Source organism: Ranitomeya imitator, chromosome 2 (assembly GCF_032444005.1).
Source record: "Ranitomeya imitator isolate aRanImi1 chromosome 2, aRanImi1.pri, whole genome shotgun sequence".
Lineage (NCBI taxonomy): Eukaryota > Metazoa > Chordata > Amphibia > Anura > Dendrobatidae > Ranitomeya > Ranitomeya imitator.
Window position 1 is genome coordinate 170,593,420 of NC_091283.1, and position 11,129 is coordinate 170,604,548.

Below are 11,129 nucleotides of genomic sequence, written 5' to 3' on the forward strand. Positions count from 1 at the left end.
CACCGGGAATCTTTTTAAAGTTGAGGGACGCATGGATTCCTCTTAGTATCAGCAGATTCTTGACAATAATGTTCATGAATCAGTGACAAAGTTGAAGTTACGCAGGGGATGGATCTTTCAGCAAGACAATGATCCAAAACACCGCTCCAAATCTACTCAGGCATTCATGCAGAGGAACAATTACACTGTTCTGGAATGGCCATCCCAGTCCCCAGACCTGAATATCATTGAACATCTGTGGGATCATTTGAAGAGGGCTGTCCATGCTCGGCGACCATAAAACTTAGCTGAACTGGAATTGTTTTGGAAAGAGGAATGGTCAAAAATACCTTCATCCAGGATCCAGGAACTCATTAAAAGCTACAGGAAGCGACTAGAGGCTGTTATTTTTGCAAAAAGAGGATCTACTAAATATTAATGTAACTTTTCTGGTGGGGTGCCCATACTTATGCACCTGTCAAATTTTGTTTAAATGCAGATTGCACATTTTCTGTTAGTACAATAAACCTCATTTCAAGGCAGAAACATTACTGTGTCCAACAGTTATTAGATATATGAAGCTGAAATAGCTGTTGCAAAAAAAAAAACAATTTTTATAAAACGTTAAGCTTAAGATTAATAGGGATGCCCAAACTTTTTCATATAACTGTACACTGGGAGTGAGGGGCCGTATGTTATGAACTGGGGGTGAGGGGCTGTATGTTATAGACCAGAGGCAAGGGAGCCAGAGGCTATACACATGGGGTGAGGGGCCGAACATTATTTACCGTGCAGGACGAAGGGCTGTAGGTTTTACATCGGTGGGGCAACAGGCAAGATGTTTTAAATTGGGAGGTGAAGGGCGCATGTTATACACCAGGGGGGCGAGGGGCCATATGTTATACACTGGGGGCACAGAACCAGCTGTTTTACACTGGAGGTGAGGGGCCATATGTTATACACTGGGGGTGAAGGCAGGAAGTTATATGATGGGGGCAATAGGGTCAGAGATTATACACCAGAGATGAGGGGTTGAATGTCATATTACAGGGTTGAGGGGCTGGGGAGTTATACACCAAGGGGCATTTTTTTCCATTTTCAAAAGTAATATTGATAAATTCACCTTAATAAGGTATATAAATTATTACTAATGGAAGCATACACATATCATTCCTCCAGTATGGCAGGTCGGGGCTGATGGTCGCCTCTTGCTGGCAGATGGATGATAGTACAGGGGTTGGGGAGAGAGCAGCCTCAGGATAAGGCGAGGACAATGCTGTGGACACAGGCACGGATGCAGCCTGTGCTGTAGATACATCTCTGCTTGCTGTTGCGTCCCCCTCCTCCTCCGCCCCCCGGAGGGCTCTGCATCATTCATGCATCCATCTCCTGTACACCGCCGCTTCCTCAGCAGTCAGATCCTCCGTCTCCTCGTCCGCAGCTGATCCACCTCTCTATTGTCTGCCATGTCAGGGGAGCTGGAGTCCGAGCTTCCGCAGATCGACCCCAGGATCCTCATCTTCCTCCTGTACATGGTGATCCTGCAGGAGCTGGTCAGTGGATGGATGGAGTATAAGAAACTGGCGTGCAAACCCAAGAAGAAGCCTGGACCAGTGTGGTCCTCCAGGTGAGCGCCCATCCCCACGCTGCAGGAATGCAGCCAGTGCAGCAGACGCCTCCAGATGTGTGTGCGATACCAGCTGCGGGTACCAGCACTCTGTGCGGCTGCAATGGCCCAAGAGGCAAGGGGGCCACTACCATGTAGAAGCAAAGGGGGCCACTACCATGTAGAAGCAAGGGGGCACTACCACCTAGAGGCAAGGGGTCCACTACCACGTAGAGGCAAGGGGGCACCTACCATCTAGATCAGTGTTTCTCAACTCCAGTCCTCAAGACCCCACAACAGGTCATGTTTTCAGGATTTCCTTTGTATTGCACGGGTGCTGGAATTAATGCTTGAGCAGGTGATGAAATTATCACCTGTGCAATACTAAGGAAATCCTGAAAACATGACCGGTTGTGGGGTCTTGATGACTGGAGTTGAGAAACACTGATCTATAGGCAAGGGGGGCCACTACCACCTAGAGGCAAGGGGGCCACTACCACCTAGAGGCAAGGGGGCCACTACCACCTAGAGGCAAGGGGGCCACTACCACCTAGAGGCAAGGGGGCCACTACCATCTCCAAAGCAGGTGGAATTGTGCTTTATAATGAATTATTGGACTGCAGAGGGCCCATATACTGTATTGTTCTTGCACAGGGGCCTCTTCAGTGCGTGTCCGACAGTGTGGTGGGCGAAGGATGAATAAAATAACGCACCTCCGATATATAATCCAGAGGTACCCAAGAATGTAAGTTCTACCTTGGGGGTCGCGGTCACCCTCAGCTGGGAGCAGAGGGACACAGAGCCGCCCCTGGCCTCTCACACACCTATGTACTTCCTTCTATCACACATATAGCTGAAGACTGCTGCATTAACTGTATGGCATCCTAGAAAATGTATGCCTCCAACAGCATCCATTTTGGTTTACTTCCATAAACAAATGCATGTAATTTGTTCCCCCCTTTCTAGGGTACTGGGGTCATATTTTGGCTGCATAAAACTTATAATTTATAATTTATTGAGGCTGTGACACCTTAAAAGTCTTTGTTTATTATAAAGTAAATACATTTTAAGCAATAGTATCTATAGGAATTGCAAATGCATCAACCCCCCAAATCTCATGTCCATGGCAGTACAGAATTCAGTGGGCATGTGCGATACCAGTTCTGCCATCAGCGAGCCCACCTGTGCTCTGCTATTACGTGAGGCGTTCACACTGCAGCCTAATATTAGGGGACTGCTGTAAATGCAAAGCCCAGATATCTAAGCAGTGTGGGGGTCTGAGGGCATAGGGTTCCCACCATCGGTCAGTGAGCCAGTGTTTATTTCACATGCAGATGATGAAGCTCTGCAGAAAACCCCACAGAATTGGGCTATGTTCACACGATGCGTTTTTGCTGCGTTTTTCCTCCGCAGGCAAAACCTGCTCCCTTGGCAGTACAGAAGTTGCTTACAAAAAGCAGGTTTTCCTGAGATTTTGTGGTGTTGTCATGGCTGCGTTTTGGTTATCTCTTGTGCCTGTTGATAAAGTTTAGTGCCCCCCCCAAAAAGCAAGGTTTAACTTCCTTAGGTTTTTGCACCAAAAACTGATATGTGTGTGTTTTTTGCTGCTTTTTTGCACTTCCCCATTGCTTCCTGTGGGTGAAAAAATGCTGAAAATACGCTGAAAGAAGTGACTGCAGTAGTTTGCAAAAAGGCAGCAGTTTTCCAAATCAGTCAGGAAAATAAGCCAATGTGTGTGCATGGGATTTCTCAAATCTCAGACTTTGCTGGTGCTGTAAAAAGCAGCTTAAAATTTGCATATTAAAAAAGCAGCAAAAATGCAACGTGTGAGCATAGCCTTATGGTATCAGTTCACGTTTCGCATGGACATGACATCATTATTAACCCTGCATTGCTGCTCCACCCTCTTTCATTGCCAGTTGGTTTCTATATGACCGATTTATCACCTCCCTGTAGAATGCAATCCATAGGAGTGAATTAGCAGCATGGTGCCAGAGCCCAGCTTTCCCAGACTCCTGAAAAGCAAATCCACCCAGTGATAAATGCCATAGAGTTGCACATAAATATCATTGAGGAGAGAATACATATGGCAGCTGTAACTTGGTGAGCATATTGGTTGTTACTCTGGTTTTCCAAAAAAGGGATATAAGCAATAAAAAGCCTCCCAAAAAGTAATTCTGTGCATGGAGGTACACTGCTGCCCAAATACAAGCCTAGAAGCAGTGGTGTAGGTACACGGGGTGGAGGGGCATATGTCCAGGGGGCAAGAGGGGATGCCCACAAGTGGGGATATTGCAATATATGGCAAGGGCCGCCCCGGGCAAGGGGAGGACAAGCTACGTCTGCCACAGACGGTCATGTGATTTAGGTCACAGAAGGGGATGGCTATTACAATGAAAAGGTCTCCATTCATGTAGGATTAACCAGTGCCGCTCCTGTACAGTACAGCGTCTGCTCATAAGTCAGTGAATAAACCGTTTAGAATTCTGCACATTTTTCAGACCGATTACACACAATACAAGTAGTGTTTACTTCTCCTCCATCAGCTTCAGGATAATCTCGTGGTTCTTGCCTGACGTACAAAATAAAATAAAGGGGAGCTCTCCATCTGTTACATGAACTAGATTCCCTGGCAGCTGTAATCGGTGGGCTGCTCCAGTTGGCTTGCCCCCTGCAGCAAGAGCATAGTAGATCCAGTAGAGTCCTGCATCCATTGGATATTACAGATCTCTTGACGAATTTCCTAATTTTAAGATGAAATAATCGTCAATATTTGACCTTTCCTTGGTAAAGATTAGAGGTTCAGCGCAGCATGTGCCTAGCGTATACATCATTAGGGACTTCCCACCCGTTCTCCGGGATTTTTATGCTTTCTCTCGTTGTTTAGTAATAATTTGGCGTTATTATTTTCAATATTTGACATCACCAGTGTCATTCTCCTAGCTGCCAGGTGGCACCCTGGATGTGCACATGTCTTACAGGCTGTCGTCTGTGTCCTGCCATATTGGAAGGAGGAACACAAGGCAATGGAGAGAGGGAGGAAGCTGGCGGCCGTCTCACTACCATGTCTGCTGATCATTTCTTTACTGGCTGCTATTCTACTGAGCGTTCATGGCTGGCGACATTCACCAGGCCTCATGTTTGGTCATTCCCTTTTCTGTGGTTCTGCTGCTGTGATTATATAGAGTCCGATCCAGGTTCGCACAGGCCATAGAAAAAGGAGGACTGGTCCCGTAGCATAGTCTTCCTTTATGGCATCTTCACTTCTGGCTTTAACAACCTCTATGGCTAGCAGTCCTGCTCACTACTGCTCCAGTCACACAAGGGACAGGTGGGGATCTCAGCAGCCGACCACAAGCAATCATACATATATCATCTATCCCCGGTTTTGGGGCTACCCCTTTAACATTTCTATGGTGGGAACCAGGCACCTCCACAGGTGCTCAAAGACCTCCTCACCATCCTACATTCTTGGCCATGCAAACTGCATCCCACAGTGCTCTAACCCCCTTTACAGCTTCTGCTACGTCTCACCTTGCCCCTAGCCAGCCCATATACATCATTCAGGATGATAAGGCAGTACCCTGACTTTAAGGGTCCCCGCACAAAAGGTGGGGCGTTGGGAAGAGGTTTCCAATAAATCAACAATAATAATAAATCAACAAAATGTCAATGTATGGAATTAACTCAGCATTCTCATTTTCTCTGCAGCTACACTCGATCTTCGTCACGCATGGGCCTCTCACCGCTTACCATGAATACAGTCAAGAGGGACCGCACCAGGGACTACCGCAAACCTGGGAGGATTTTCCGCAAAGCTTAAAAGATGGAGGTTTCAAGATGAGTGAGCTACTTGTCTGTTCTGCCAGTTTGTAGTAAAACTGGGAATGACACAGAGATCGGCACGGTTAATGTTTGATGGTGTAAGCTGAAGCCACGCATTTCAGGTCTGAAGTTGAAAGTGCCACAACTGAACAAGACTCGTGAAGTTTCAAGACTTGGCTCCAGGCGCCACACATTGAATACGTCCTCCTGTGGACTGACCCCATGCAGGTTGTCAATTCGCTAGGAGCTAATGGCATAAAAGACTGGCATGGGGCATGTTGAGACTCACACCTCTGTGATGTTACTTGTTCCTACTGACTTGAGAAGATGAGAACTAATTTACCGGAGGGTATACTATGCATGTGAGCTGGCAGAGATAGACCACCCTCTAACGGCTACGTGTTTTCCAGGAATCCCTAGTTGTGTTGGTGGTGTACAAACAGTATTTTATGGACTTCAAGAACTTTGTAAATAACAGACGGCAAATATGTGAAAAATAAAGTTGTTGGAGTTTGTTACTGATACTTTTCTGTCATTTGTACCAACAGATCCATCGATTCAGTGGTGGCCAGATGCTTCTAAGCCATTGGAAGTTTTTGGCAAAGCACATTTTTTCCCCCCAAATGTTTATATATTGCAGAACTGCCATTCGGTGCACAAATATCACCACCATACAAACCCTTCTGTCAGTGATGGAGATAGTACACAACAGATAAAAATATGGAGCGGGGGAAAGCATTCAATATTCAGGAGGGCAGCTTATTCAGACTGTAAACAGGGAGGAAAGCACATTATTCTTTGTGAGTTGTAGGAGAGGAAATAATGGAGTAATGAGGGGGTATATAGTAAATTATCTATTGGTCGAGGGCTCTACCGTTATTTCTTTGGGGGGGGTCTAGTCATTGCCACCCTAAACTGGGTGCAGGTGCCTATGATTATTTTATAGTGGAGTGTGACCATAGCTGGATGCACAAAGTCCATCCCGATAGTAATGGTGCCAGGGAAAGACTGACACTTCCCTGGTACTTTAGTTGGTCACTAGTGCGTCACACCCTTTTAATTCAATTGGTAATGGAGTGTTGACTTTGTGCACTATGATCTTGAGGCAAGGGTCCTCCATTGTGGTCTTTGTGGGCCTATGGTTGACTGATTTTCAGGCTCTTCCCAACCACTTGGGTCAAATATAAAATGGTGCCCTAAACCAGGGGTCCCCAACTCCAGTCCTCAAGGCCCACCAACAGGTCATGTTTTCAGGATTTCCTTAGTCTTGCCCAGGTAATAATTGCATCACCTGTGCAATGCAAAGGAAATCCTGAAAACATGACCTGTTGGTGGGCCTTGAGGACTGGAGTTGGGGACTCCTGCCCTAAACCATTTAGAAAAACATTCATTCTATGACCAGATGTTTCTGCCTCATGTGAATGATGATTTACTGACCACTCAGGCCAGTACCAATCTTAGGTTGTCCCTTCAGGGTGTAAAGATCCTCCAAGAGGGTGAAGTATGAGCACTTATATATCATCATCCCTATGTTGTTTACACAATGTATAACCAGTGACTGTGATAATGCCATTGCAAGCCTCATTACTCAGACAGCTGCCGTGGTCTCGGGACTCCACAAAACTGTGCAGGGGGCGGAGGAGCAGCGCTGGATTATGGATTTGTCATGTGTGATCTGAGGCCACTGTGTAATGTTTTTGTGCTTGTGAATCAGCCGCCATCTGCTCCCTTAATGATTATGTACCAGCATGAAATGAATCAGAGCTGTGAATTACCCCCAAATCACATAGAGGTTAGGGCCCAGGAAATTACAGTCAAGTCCCACTGCAGAGGGCATCTGTGTAGAGGCGCAGGTTTGGGGGTCTAATGCCAGTATGCCTTTTTGAGAGTTGAGGGTCAAGTACTAGACTATCCGGAGAGGATCTTCCACCCACATTTGATGCAATAACATAAGCCCGCTTCCTGAGCAGACCTCCTGAAAAGCTCTCCTGAATAACACCCACCTTCTAAACTGCCCCACCTCCCGAGGAGGCCCACCTCCTGAAGAGCCCTCACTTACTGAAAGGTCCTCCTGAATAGCCCCCACCTACTGAAGAGTCCTCCTAAATAGCCCCCACCTACTGAAGAGTCCTCCTGAATAGCCCTCATCTACTGAAGAGTCCTCCTGAATAGCCCCCACCTACTGAAGAGTCCTCCTGAATAGCCCCCACCTACTGAAGAGTCCTCCTGAATAGCCCCCACCTACTGAAGAGTCCTCCTGAATAGCCCCCACCTACTGAAGAGTCCTCCTGAATAGCCCCCACCTACTAAAGAGTCCTCCTGAATAGCCCTCATCTACTGAAGAGTCCTCCTGAATAGCCCCCACCTACTGAAGAGTCCTCCTGAATAGCCCCCACCTACTGAAGAGTCCTCCTGAATAGCCCCCACCTACTGAAGAGTCCTCCTGAATAGCCCCCACCTACTGAAGAGTCCTCCTGAATAGCCCCCACCTACTGAAGAGTCCTCCTGAATAGCCCCCACCTACTGAAGAGTCCTCCTGAATAGCCCCCACCTACTGAAGAGTCCTCCTAAATAGCCCCCACCTACTGAAGAGTCCTCCTAAATAGCCCCCACCTACTGAAGAGTCCTCCTAAATAGCCCCCACCTACTGAAAGGTCCTCCTGAATAGCCCCCACCTACTGAAAGGACCTCCTGAATAGCCCCCACCTACTGAAAGGACCTCCTGAATAGCCCCCACCTACTGAAAGGACCTCCTGAATAGCCCCCACCTACTGAAAGGACCTCCTGAATAGCCCTCATCTACTGAAAGGACCTCCTGAATAGCCCCCACCTACTGAAAGGACCTCCTGAATAGCCCCCACCTACTGAAAGGACCTCCTGAATAGCCCCCACCTACTGAAAGGACCTCCTGAATAGCCCCCACCTACTGAAAGGACCTCCTGAATAGCCCCCACCTACTGAAGAGTCCTCCTGAATAGTACCCACTTCCCGAGTAGAAAGCAAATACCAGTGTGGCCTACTGTATGCTTGAAGCATATAACCCATTCGCTATTTCAGTTTATGCCAACAAGTATGTTAAAGGGGCTTTCCTATGTCATCATACTACGTACATATTAGTTGGTAAAATTGGGGCATATAGAACTGGCCTGTGAATGCCCAAAACTAGCGGAAACACCCAATTTTGGGTGATGTTTATGTAGCTGTACACCTTTTCTCACAGGGACATATCCATAATCCAAGTTTACCAGGATTGTTTCACAAATTTGGGACAGTTCTGGAAAATTTGGTTCTGTGGGCAGCTATGCTTCATAAATGATTGCATATCACTAGGATGCACACACACAACCCTGAGAATACAGAGGACACCTTTTATTAAAGCTGTTACACATTTTCTGGCAGCTCTAAAATGGCTAACATGGACAGAGTTAGCACAAGCCACTCCGTTTATCAGATCCCAGAGGCTCCTCTGGTCTGTGGCCTTCACACTTTTACCCCTGTACAGGAATGTGGACTTACGCAGGGGCCCTAGGGTTTGTGGTTGTAGGGGATGTGATTGTTCCTTTTTCTCCTCTACCCGTTTACATGTTGCATAGTATTTATGTGCTCATACACGGTGGTACTGCTACACATAAAGTGTATTAACACCGTGTATAAGAGTATTGCTGCACCCCATGTGTATTGCTCTTGATATATGTATGTCTTTACATGCACAGTTGTTTGCACACATATAGTTGTTAGGGAAAGCAAGTATCCCGGGCCCAGTTTAGTGTTAGGGGAGTAGTATCCCTAGTTTGCCACTAGATGGGGGTATTATAGTAAATAGTTAGAATAGGAGGGGCACGGTGGGGTTTAAAGAAAGGGGCCCAGCATAGAACAGCTGGCACTAAAGGCATACCTCCCAACTTTTGAAGCTGGGAAAGAGGGATAAAGTTCGGCAAATTTTAGGCCACGCCTCTGACCACACCCATTCACTAGTCCCACCCATATCCACGTCTCAACCACACCCATTTAGCACTGCTGATCACACTGTTCATAAAGAATAATTATAAACAAAAAAATATGGCCACACAGTGCTCCATACTGTATAATGGCCACAGTGCTCCATACTGTATAATGGCCCCACAATGCTCCATACTGTATAATGACCCCACATGATGCTCAATACTGTATAATGGCCCCACATGATGCTCAATACTGTATAATGGCCACACATGATGCTCCATACTGTATAATGGCCACACATGATGCTCAATACTGTATAATGGCCACACATGATGCTCAATACTGTATAATGGCCCCACATGATGCTCAATACTGTATAATGGCCCCACATGATGCTCCATACTGTATAATGGCCCCACATGATGCTCCATACTGTATAATAGCCGCACATGATGCTCCATACTGTATAATGACTACACATGATGCTCCATACTGTATAATTACCGCACATGATGCTCAATACTGTATAATGACCGCACATGATGCTCCATACTGTATAATAGCCGCACATGATGCTCCATACTGTATAATGACTACACATGATGCTCCATACTATATAATTACCGCACATGATGCTCCATACTGTATAATGACCGCACATGATGCTCCATACTGTATAATAGCCGCACATGATGCTCCATACTGTATAATGACCGCACATGATGCTCCATACTGTATAATGGCCCCACATGATGCTCCATATTGTATAATGACTGCACATGATGCTCCATACTGTATAATGGCCGCACATGATGCTCCATACTGTATGATGACCGCACATGATGCTCCATACTGTATAATAGCCGCACATGATGCTCCATACTGTATAATGACTACACATGATGCTCCATACTGTATAATTACCGCACATGATGCTCAATACTGTATAATGACCGCACATGATGCTCCATACTGTATAATGGCCGCACATGATGCTCCATACTGTATAATGACCGCACATGATGCTCCATACTGTATAATGGCCCCACATGATGCTCCATACTGTATAATGACTGCACATGATGCTCCATACTGTATAATGGCCGCACATGATGCTCCATACTGTATGATGACCGCACATGATGCTCCATACTGTATAATAGCCGCACATGATGCTCCATACTGTATAATGACTACACATGATGCTCCATACTGTATAATTACCGCACATGATGCTCAATACTGTATAATGACCGCACATGATGCTCCATACTGTATAATAGCCGCACATGATGCTCCATACTGTATAATGACTACACATGATGCTCCATACTGTATAATAGCCGCACATGATGCTCCATACTGTATAATGACTACACATGATGCTCCATACTGTATAATAGCCGCACATGATGCTCCATACTGTATAATGACCGCACATGATGCTCCATACTGTATAATGGCCCCACATGATGCTCCATACTGTATAATGACTGCACATGATGCTCCATACTGTATAATGGCCGCACATGATGCTCCATACTGTATGATGACCGCACATGATGCTCCATACTGTATAATGACCGCACATGATGCTCCATAGTGTATAATGACCGCACATGATGCTCCATACTGTATAATGACCGCACATTATGCTCCATAGTGTATAATGACCGCACATGATGCTCCATACTGTATAGTGACCGCACATGATGCTCCATACTGTATAATGACTGCACATGATGCTCCATACTGTATAATGACCGCACATGATGCT

General features: G+C 46.2%; 1 long non-coding RNA gene across 1 annotated transcript; it reads left to right on the plus strand.

Annotated features, from left to right (window-relative positions):
- Nucleotides 1-1,235: 1,235 nt before the first annotated feature.
- On the plus strand, nucleotides 1,236-5,932 carry LOC138667277 (uncharacterized). Its single transcript, XR_011318684.1, has 2 exons — nucleotides 1,236-1,606; nucleotides 5,297-5,932. It is a non-coding gene; the product is annotated as an uncharacterized lncRNA (long non-coding RNA).
- The last annotated feature ends 5,197 nt before the right edge of the window (nucleotides 5,933-11,129 follow it).